The following is a 12,334-nucleotide window of genomic DNA, read 5'->3' as shown; positions in this document are numbered from 1 at the left end:
AATAATTTATCAGAAAGTACGCGAGCACCATTCGATGACAAGCTCCATGATGAAAACAAGCTTAAGCAATGGTGTGGTTGAACGGTGCACACTCGGTAAGCCAGTGGTTCTTAACCTTTTAGTGATAAGGGACCATTTATCAAAATTTTTGTCTTGTCATGGACCACGAGCTGTTTGGCAGTAATATAGGTTCTTATAAGGTTGTTCTATAAATTAAACACGTAGAAAATTATTCGGAACCAAGAGTATTATATTATTTGCGAAAGTGTTACATTAATTACATTATTTTAATGCGATTTTTGTGACTGCATACTGTTTACAAACTGCTGAATTCTTGGTTCAGTGCTACTCAAAGGAAATGCACGTCGGCACTGGCATCCAACCAATTTCGATGTTTAGTTTTAATTATCAAAAGCACTGAGAATCCTTGCTCGCATAAATATGTGGTTGAAAATAAAGTTAGGCACTGTAAAGCAATTTCTCGAATTTTAGGGAAAGCAATAGCTTTTAGGCTCCAAAAATCTTTAAGATTAATTCCTGTCTCAAATGTATCCTTGCAGTTACTATCATGTTGCATTTCAATTAACTCTTCTTATATTTCATCTGGCACCTCAGAAATGTTGATTATGAAAGGATTGCAAATCAGTTTTCGAATACCTTTGTCCTTGCAGTCAGGAAAATAGCAATTGAATTCATTTTTCAAGCTTTGCAAATGGAATGTAATGTTCTTTTCTATTTGTCCTTTAATCTCAGCCACTGTCAATCAATAATTGGGTTCAATGTATCAAACGCAGAAAAATTCTCTCTTTCGACTTTGCTGATCCATAGGTCGATTTAAGCGATAAACGCACTGATTTTATCTTCAAATGCAAATTTATTGCTAGTGACTTCCAGTTTCATATTTTCTGACTGCGCACCATACCCCAGCCCAGTCCGCTATCGGCTCTAACATTGACGTACTGCGCATTGTCATCAACGCGTCGTCATTTATTTAATAATTTTGGGATAACTTTTGCGGACCACTTCGGATGCTTTCAGGAACCACCAGTGGTCCACGGACCACAGGTTAAGAACCACTGCAGTAAGCAATTCTACAATTTTTTGTTTATAGCATAGTTTATATGGATTATTCCCAAAAAATTATACATATTTTGGAAATGTTGAGTCAAATTAGTCTAGAATCGATTAATTTTATGGAAGAAACCTTTCAAACAGTCGTAGTTCGTAAACTGCATATGTGCCAGGCTGTGATTGGCTGGACTCGTAGAAAATGGATTCATAAAAACTGGAGCGTATCTACCATGTTATAGGGGGGGTCGACTGTAATTCATTCATAAAAGTTGTTCTAAAATCAAAACAAATTGTTCCAAAACAATACAAAATGAATTAATCTGTTCCTCAACTCCTAAAATAAAGCCTTTTTTTAAAAATCGTTTTTGCTGTATTCCTTACCATTCTAAACAATGTTCATGCATTTTAATTAATACTGTTAAATATGATACCAAGTGCCAATTGTGTACTGTGAATGAAGGGTCAGCACCAGATTGACCAGGACTGACATCATTGTTGCTCAGTTTTGCAAGTGGTTGTGTACTTAAGTGGTCGAATTCAGGATTGAGGATGTCTGAGAGAAAGCATGTCTGGAGGAATACACTCGACCACAAAGTTAACATAAACAAATACCGTTTATTCGTGTAAACTACTTAAATGTATATACTTAGGATAATACATAACATTTCCATTATAGCTTCTATATAGCATAAAATAATTGATAAGGCTTTATATAGCATAAGAAGGTACTATTGTAGCTGGTCCCTAGCTGTGAGAGAGAGAGAGCTTACATTTATGCACATGATGATAAATATATTGATCAGTCAAATGGGCTTGATCGAAGTCTTGATGCCATGAAACATCTTGATGAAGAGGTGGAGAGGGTTCTGCAGGTTTGGGTAGGTTTGGACTTTTTGGTGGTATAGTTTGCTATTGAAGGTTCATATTAATGTCAGTTTCATTCATATTAAACCAGTTTTACTGTTAAAGTCAGCTTAAGCAACGTAAAGTATTTAAAATGAATCAAGTCTTATAGTCTTTGAACCACTATCAATATCTTTTTAATAAATGTTACCAGTAAAAGTTGGTTTGATTATAAATGATATAAAATGGTATAAATTAAAATGAATGTTAAGGTTAATTAACTTCTGATTCTAATTCTTGATTATGAGTTATAAATACATTAAAGATTATCACTCTACTCTACGCTATAATTTCTGTTAATGACATACTTTTCTAGGTATAGCCTTTAATCTTATGAGGTCGATGAATTTTACTTTTCTATTCAATGATTGCTTCAAACTTTGGCCAATAATCGGTTTTATGACAAGACCTAATTTATAGAAACTGCTTCTAAGAAACTTAAAAAGTTACTTATATTTATTTTATCTATACTGTACTAATATTATAAAGAGGTAATGTTTGTAAGTATGTATGTAAGTTTGTTTGCAGCAGGTAATCTTCGAAACTACTCATCCGATTTCAAAAATTCTTTCACCAATATTTAAAATGGAACCTCAGGGTGGACATAGGCTGTATATTATTCCGTTAAACATTCATATAAATTAAAATATATAATTTAGGTTAAGGCTTTTATGTCCAACAGATGGTGCTACGATTATGACGCCCTAAGTTTGCTTTTCTGTGAGGCAATATGCTTTTCTGTGAAAATGAACTAAAGCAGATCATCTTCTATCTATCTATATAAATACTTCATCCTTCCTTTTCAAAGGCTATGCCGTAAGGTTCGGCCTTCTAACACTTTTAGACATATCATATCTATATAAATAAAAATGTAATGTTCGTTTGTTCCTACCGATTCTTTTGAAATTTTGACACAAGCTGCATTCGAATACGCACATGTTTTTATATAATATACGTGTCGAAATTCCCTCCACTGAAGGGAGATGGTTAGGATTAAGGCTTACGGTAAAGAACTCTGCTTCTATTTATACTATTTTAGATGCAGGTTTTTGCGTTTTTGATTGCGTTTAAATAGGGTACGTCAACAGAATGTACACTGAGAAGGGATTTTTCGATATTCCCCGCGGGGGAGCGGGACAGAATTAAGGCTTACCGTGAAGAACTTGGCTTCTATTATATTATTTTAGATGGGGGTTTTTGCATTTTTGATTGCGTTTTAATAGGATATATCAAGAGAATGTACATTAAGAAGAAATTTTTCAAAAAATTTCCCTCCACGGGGGAAGTGTTATACATTTATAATAGATACATTTTGAGCCACAACAACACGTGGCGGGGTCTGCTAGTTATACATACATTAGATTCTTGAAGTCAAGACTCTTTTATTAGAATTCATTAATGAGGAGAGTTCACTGCTTCCAATTTTTGAGAAAATCCTAAATTAATATATTTTCATTAATTATGACAATATTATAATAATTTAGCCATTACTGATATCCAAAAATGCAGCATTGTAATTAATCTAAATATATAAAATTACTTGTCCTGACTGACTGATTCATCATTGCCTAGAGCAAACCACTGAACCTAGAGGTGAAATTTGGTACACAGTTAGGGTACGTCATGAAAACGCGCACTAAGAAGGGATTTTTTGAAATTTCCCAGTGGGGGAGAGGGAGAGGATTAAGGCTTAACCAGAAGAACGGCTTCTACTGTACTATTTTAGATGCGATTTTTTGTTTTCAACTACATTTAGTCTTCATTGAATACTTAGATGTATTAAATTGATAACATTTCAGACATTGTTATAAATATTTTTATCTATTTCGATTTTAAAAATGTTCGAACCGTTTTAAATTCAAATTTGTTATTGCATGTTGGTTTAATTATAGAATGATTGTAAACGTTCCAGAAAATTGATCAAATTAAAAATAGTTCATTTGATTCTCAGCAATTCTCATCATTCTCAGCAATAGGTGTTATATAACAATTACTATGGTTGTTGAAATACTGAATATAAATAGGGTTTGCTTGCAAAATCCTCGCGGGCAAAGCCGCTGGTAACAGCTAGTTTTATTATAATATTTATGGTATATGGATGAATCCTATAGCAAAATTTTCTCCTGTCACAACTTGCTTAAATTAAAACATTTTATATCTTTTCAATGTACTGGAAACATTCTTCATGACACAAAATTCAAAGATAATACATTTCCTCATGAAAAGACAAAAAAGTAAATCAAGAAATAAATTCTGAATTTACCAAATATAAATAGTACCAGTATTTGTTCCATGTTAATCAAACACTTGAAATAATGATTATGTCAAAAAATACAAATTTGATTCGAAAATTTTCACGAAAAGAAAAAATACTCCTGCAATCTAAAAAAGCATCAGGAATGGTTCAATAAAATGCAAGATTTGAATTTATTCAACAAAATTTATTTTGTAATCTTCAAAGTAATCCCTTCCTCTTCAATGCACTTATGCTAACAAAAAAACATTTAATGAACCTTTATTTCTGATAATGTTTCAATTCAAGAACAAACATTTTCAGCCTCACCCGAGATCTGCTTCAGGTTAAATTAAAATTATAAATGAGATTCCAAACTTAGAAAGCCTTTCTTTGGAATGTTTTCAAATGTTGGGATTTTAAAAATAAATTGGAATAAGATTATATGAGCGTGCTAAGGAACATGGCAATGTTCTTGCTCTTCACAATGTAGCGCCAGATGTATGATAGTGCAACTTCTGAGGTCTGCTTCAGGTAATTTAACCTGAAGCAGACCTCAGAAGTTCACATGGACCTGTCCAATGCTAGGCTGATAAAAAGAGCATTCCATACAGATCACATGAGGACCCTGAAGGCCCTTGAAATATACAAGGCTGGCCTAGCTGGGAGATGCACCAACTCTAAAGAAGGCAATGCACTATCATACACCTGGCGCTACATATGCGAAAAGCAAGACATTGCCGATGTTCCTTAGCATGCTCATATAACCTTGTTTCAATTTATTTTTAAAATCTCAACATTTGAAAACGTTCCAAAGAAAGGTGTTCTAAGTTTGGAATCTCATTTATAATTTTAATTTAATCTGAAGCAGACCTCAGGTGAGGCTGAAAACATTTGTTCTTGAATTGAAACATTACCAGAAATAAAGGTTTGTTAAGTGTTTTCATTAATACTAGAAATCAAGTTTGAAGATATTGCTACTTATGCTAACATTTTTTCCAATCCTCAAAACATGCTTTAAAGTCGTTTTTGTGAAACCCCTTCAGGACTTGCAGTGAATTTTCTTTTCTGGTATCAATCAACTCAAAAAAAACCCACAAAGCAAAAAATTTACTTGAGGAAACAGGAAAAAGTCATACTGTGCTATATTAGGTGAATACAGAGCATGCAGAAAGGTATTTGTAGAATTTTTGGCTAAAAATTCATGAACAACAAGAGCATTATGAGCAAATGCATTGTTGTGGTGCAGAATCCACAAGTTTTCTTGCCACAAAAAAAGCGAATAAGACAAAATACTCAAATAATATTCTTTATTGATAGTTTGGCCAGTTGGAAGGAGTTTGTGATGCAAAACGCCACAACGATCGAAGAAAACATCAACATGACATTAATATTTGACTGACTTTGACAGGATCTTTTCAGTCTTGTTTCACCTTTTGAGTGGCATACTCAAATGTTGAGCTGTTTTGGTGTAAAAAGCATAGATTCATGTTTCATCACCTGTAATGATTGTTTTAAGGACAATTTGCCTTGAGAAAGCATTTTCTTTGCCATTTGAACACATTGTTTTTTGAAAAAATTCAACATTTTCAAGATGATTCAAGAAGTGACATGTTGCAAGCCCAAATGATCTTTTAAAATTGCTTGACAAAATCCAAATGATACAAAAACACGTTCAATAATATCCCTAATTATTAAATGACAATCATTGAGCACCAAATCTCTAACTTGAGGGACATGTTCATCAATTGAAATGAATGGTCTACCAGAGCACAGTTCATTTTCAATGCATTCTCTGCTTTCCTTGAACATCTTGTACCATTCGAAAACTCTTGTTTTTGATAGATTATTGTCATCAAAGGCTTTTTGCAACATTTCCAAAGGTTTTGTAGCAGTTTCAGTGCAAAAACAAAATTTAATGCACATTCTTTGCTCAGTTATACTCAACATTTTGAAAAAAAGAATTGCCTGTGCAAAAATTCTTTACACACAAAAAAAGCATTTACTTGCAAATGAAAACATACAATGACATAAGGATTGCTGCTAGATGCTGATGAAAGCCATACCAAATGATGCAAAAAATAATGACAGCACCCTCTTGCATGCACATACAGTTTGATACTTTTTGAAAACAATAGATTTACAGTCGACCCCCCTATAAGATCATTGATTTTTCCGTTTTATCTGAATTACATGTTGTATGAGTCACTTAGATTTTACAAATATGTGAGCCGTTCACAGCCCGGCACACGTATTTGTAAAATCTAAGTGACTCGTACAATATGTAATTCAGATAAAACGGAAAAATCAATGATCTTATAGGGGGGTCGACTGTATACTACTGTAATATGCTTTAGAATAAACATTGATTTTTTTAAAAATTATGAAGCATTTAATGAATAAATTTATGAATCATGAATTAAGAAATAACTTTTTACATATAGTAAAATTCCATTAACCTGGCATTTGGTATGCTGGCAAATATCTGGCATGTTCAGCTCATCATTGGTTGGTTATTGGTACACTGAGTAGGTCCAGAGTTAAGATTTTCAAGTAAAAGCACTCAAAACATGCAGTTCTTAAAAAAGGAATGTGGGTTTTCCTTTCAGAGATGACAAATGCCAAGACAACATTATACTGTGCTGTGTAAAACCAGTTAGCTCATGCATGATTCTTCTAAAAACTTTTCCAAATTTTAATTAAGTTATTGAATTTAATAACAACATAAATGCTAAATTATAAGTACAGTACATTTTCTAATTTTATTTTAAACAGATTTAACCAATTATTTTATGAACTTTAAATATTTTAATTTTTATGAAATTTTTAATTTGACGTGACAGGATTTCAGAATCTATTAAAGACCATTGCGTGTTATTTATCTTGGCAACAGGACATCAATTTTAATTACCTTTTAAATTAAAAAAAGGTTAAGAGTGTTTTTATTGAAAATTTAGAAATAATGCATACATATTTATAATTAGGAAATCTATATAGCAATAATATTTATGATTTTATTTTTTAAATAAATAGGAATGACTGTTTTAAAAAATTATTTTCAAAAAGTTATATGTATATACAGTAAGACCCCACTTAACACTGCCTCGATTAATGCTGATTTGATATAACATGGTCTGCTTGAAACCTAAAAGAAAGCTCAAAATTTACAGTGATTTAAATTATCGTGGCATTTCATTGATTTGCATATAATACAATTATTCCCAAACATGAACCAATCAGAAAAAGGTGGCAATTTGTTGTAGCACTACTTTTCTTACGTCTAGGTTTGTTTTGTGCAATTTTGGAAAAAATATAACATCATAGATGCCGTAGGCAATATCGACTTTGCTTGGCAAGAATTAACTGATAAATGCATGAACGAAGTGTGGAAGAAGTTATGGCTGAAGGTATCCAAGAATTCTCAACAAGAAGTGCCGATCACTGTATCGTTAGGTTGACACCTACTCAATACAGCAGGACTAGGAGATGTAGACAAGAAGGATATTAAGGAATTACTGCAGGTTTCTGGTGAGAGCCTTACCAACAACAACCTTCAAGAACTGGCAGAACAAGGAATTTATGTAGAACTGGAAAACAGTGATTCTGAAAATGAAGAAACCAAAGAACTTGCTACAGATTTCCTCAGTAAAAGTTTGGTAATGATAACCAAAATCATTGATCAAATTGTAGCGAATGATCCAGATTTTGAAAGGAGTGTAAAAGCAAGACGAGGCGTTTTGGATGTGATCTTCTGCAACCGACATTTGCTTAAGGGAGGGAAAAGTGACAAATGAAACTACAACTTCATCACAAAAAAACAAGAATTTCAGAAAAGTCAGGACCTTCATCACAAAAAATGAACTTTACATTACTGTGTGTGTATGTTTGTGTTATTTAATATATATTATTATGCGAATTAATATAAAAATAATATAAAATTAAAGTAAAATTTGTTTATTTTTTGTAGCATGTTCTCCTTTTCCTATTTACTCTACCTCGTTTAACACTGTTTCATTTAGCACTTTGTTGTCTAGGAACACATCCCCCGTGTTAAGCAGGGTCTTACTGTACAAAGCAATTGTATCACTAATGATCTAACTACCAATAGAAGGAAAATAAATCATTCCCAAGTCAAATTTACTTTCTTTTAAATTATTCACTTTAAATCAAAATGATTTAAAAAAAAGCCTGTGCTACTGGATCTGCTATTTTTAATTACAGCGTTGGTAGGAAGTTTAAAAAATATAAGTTGTAGTACAAGATTCATGCTATAGTGCCTATTTGACCATACTTATTAAATAAAAAAATGAAAGGCTTTGTGGAAAAAATATTACAAACATATCAAAATACTCAGAAAGTTAGACTATTAGAAAATTTTTTGATTTTTCAAGAAATTCACATTTCTACACTAATGATTTTAAAAAATCATTGGTGCCAATTTTATCATATACAAGTAACAAGTTAAAAAATTGTCATTTGTACTTTTTTTCCCCTCTTTGACTAGCTTTTTAAATTTGTTAACATGCTATATGATTAAATTGAATAATTTGGTTAAGATAGTTAATTACATCAGCATTATCATCTTCTATAAAATATTTACATTTATTAAAATTTTTGATTATAAATTATCAAAAGATGTATCGTCCTAACAATCTCTCTTATAGCTGACTAAAATGAACCGCTACTTATACAGTCAACATGCACTTGACCCCTTTTCAAGCATAAATGAAGCCCAAGGGAGTAGATGTGCATTCATAAACAATTCTATCACCCCTTAAAGATGCAAAAATGAACCAACCTGAGGGTCTATTTTAGTTGCGTCGACTATAATTAAGTTATTCATAATTGAAATAAGAAAACATTTTGAGAAAAAATTTTTTTGTTAAGCTTGAAAAACACAAACAACCCTATGTCAGGTGTTTTACTCCAAATTGCTAAAACATCATTGATGTACTGTACCTGGCATATACCTCATCTTTTTCTGATAAGCTAAAAGACCTGAATGTTGAGTTTCATGGAAAATTGATCAAACAAATTGTGCAGGATGAAAACAGGTTGATAAGTGGTCTTATATTATAGTAAACATTGGTGTAGATCAAAAAGATTATAAATTTTTCACTATCATTTTTTCCATATTTTTCAAATCTGTCAATAATTTATTAATTAATTCTTGTTTTGCTTTAGTATTCATATAATTTAATATAAGAATTTCTTTCCTTCTTGAAATTTCAGTATGTCCCAGATTTCATAAATTGAGATATAAGTTCTTATAACAACTTAATAATAATAATAGCTTTTTTTTTAGTTTAATATCATGTGCATTATCACTTACAAAACCTTTTCTATAATATTATTCCATAAAATTTTCTTAACAATTCAGTCATTACTTTTGTCTATTTATTGTTTTTTAAATTATTCCAAAAAATTTTCTCTCTTAATTAATTTCATCTTTGTTTTTGATAAAATGATTACAATCATGTCATATTCTATTAATTCTTTCAAAATATTTATTTCAGTTAACTATGTATTCTAGCACTCAAAATTCTTTACCCATTTTCACAATCATTATCATAACTCATTAGATCAGTGGTTCCCAAAGTGTGTGTTATGGCACCCTAGGGTGCCATGAATGTTATAAAATTTTTATAATGTTAGAATTTGACATAGGGTGCCTTGGGAAAATCTGCATTTAGCAAGGGTGCCGAGAATCAAAACAGTTTGGGAACCACATGAGATCATCTTATATTTTTTAGTGTCAATGTGTTCAATTATTGCATAGTTATTGAAGGTATTAATTATGAATAGAAGTTACTCTTAGTAATTTGAATATATATGTATGTAAACAAATCTCCCAAAAGTAATTTCAATCTATTTATGAAGTTATTGCACTTGCAATAAGTTATACCTATTTTCATACTTTTGATCAATGTTGTTTTATATGTATTTATGTGTAATATCCTTTATAAGCCAAACTCTAAGATTTTTATAATGGTTCATTAAGTATTGTAATTTTGTACTTGCCACTTTTTATTACATTGTTCGCCTATTGAGATGTAATAATGTTTTAATTGTTGTGGATTGTATAATACTGCTAATAATTCTGTGATTATAGAAGAATTGAAACCGAGATCTGCAAAACTGTAATGTTCTATAATTTTATTAAGACTTTTGTTTTAATAAACTTTCTCAGCAATGATAAAGGTGTTTGGTTATTGTTTAATATTTTGCTGAGCATGTTCTATTTAATATAATTTTATCGTCCAATATCACTTACATTAGTATAATTGGAGAGAAAAATACACTTAACACCAAATAGGATCGTTAATTAAACTTAAGATATTTGATCATTTGTAATTGGATTTTTTGAGTGACCAGATAGACCTTGCAGGCATGTAGATTTTCACTGGAGAATATTACACATTATTATTGCAGTTTCCCATTGAGAAGTTTATATATTTATTCATTAATATTAATGAAAACTTTCACAGAAATATAATATACATAACAGCAATTTCTGAATTTCAGCTCAGTTTTTATTTAAATGCATATGCATATTTGCACGTGTGTGTGTATGCTATGTACTGTATATATAGGCTACAGTATGTACTGTACATTTGCACTTACATGAATACATACATACACATAATAAACTGCTAAGAGTTAAATTTTTTCTACTTAACATTAAAATTACATTTAAAATAAATTGTAAAAAATCGAACCTGTTGATATGAATTTCGCATCATTGTAACTTGATCCTGCGGCTTCGGTCCAAAGTTCAAATCATGTTTATTTGTTTATCGCTAACAGAACACGTGACTGTAACAGGCGCTGATTATTTTACATTAAATACTCTAATGAAAATAAATGTGATTAAATTTTTTAATCACCTGTCACCACGAAACAGACGTATCTACATATCAAAAGCAGACGATTTGAACTAACGCCCTCTATATGTCATGACCGGAAACACATAACAGTCTAACTTGACCTTACTTATGGAAATCTGTTTCTTATTCATACAGAGATTATGGTTACTACTATTTGTTACAAATTGACTTTAACGTAATCTCCTTAAAAGAGCTTAGTGTTCTCAGAATATCAGAGTAGTAACATTCAATCGGGGAAGTCGAGGTCATACACTCAAATTGATTCATAAACTTTCCCCATGAGAATTTTTTTCCAATACAGTAGTTTGAACTTTAAAAAAAAATCCATAAAATTATTTAAAATTTACTTGAGACGTAAATCTCAACCTTTAGTGTACATTTATTGTACAGTAAGACCTTGTTTGGCGCTTAGGATGTGTTCCTAGACAACAAAGCGCTAAATGAAACAGCATTAAACCAGGTCATTTTAACCCATAGTAAATAGGACACGCAACCAAAAATAGACAGATTTTACTTTAATTTTAAGTTATTTTTATATTAATTTGCATAATAATATATGTTAAATAACACAAACATATGCACGCATAAATGTAAAGTTCATTTTTTGTGATGAAGGTTCTGGCTTTTCTGAATTTCTTGATATTTTTGTGATGAACTCGTCTAGTGTCATTTATCGCTTTCTTTTTCTTTCATTAAGCAAATGTTGGTAGCAGGCAGTGGTGACATTTGATGATAAGAAGCTGTGTTTCTGTAAGAAACCGACTTTCAATGGAAATCAGTGAATTGCGCATGATGGTCTAGGATCCATTCGTATTCGTTTGTTCGATAAGCCAGTAAAAATCGTAGACTTCTAAATGTATTTTTCATATCAAAATTGCATTCTGAACCGCTAGCAACGATATAAGGGCTACAATTAAAAATAAAATAAAAATAGAAACTTACTTGGTAAAATGTGCGGTGGATGTACAATACAAAATATTCTTCTATTGTATGAATATTCTTTTAAAGAAAATTATAATTAAATATAAAGCTTTTTAAAAGAAACGTACATTAAATAACATAAGCCTTTCTTTACTTTCTAAATCTTAATTCACGTAGTCAAATAGGTCCTTACGAAAGGCTAATGGATAGAATCGTTGGAAGCGTTACACCATATTTTGGCGGATAGCATCCACGAGCTAAACCGCGGGATGTCGATGCTCTGTAAAACGCATGCGCGAATGCGTGTGGTACAAAATAT

The sequence above is a fragment of the Centruroides sculpturatus genome, unplaced genomic scaffold (assembly GCF_000671375.1).
Source record: "Centruroides sculpturatus isolate CEXI.00-Female unplaced genomic scaffold, Cexi_2.0 scaffold1273, whole genome shotgun sequence".
NCBI classification, from domain to species: Eukaryota; Metazoa; Arthropoda; class Arachnida; order Scorpiones; family Buthidae; genus Centruroides; species Centruroides sculpturatus.
This window is presented reverse-complemented; position numbering follows the sequence as displayed.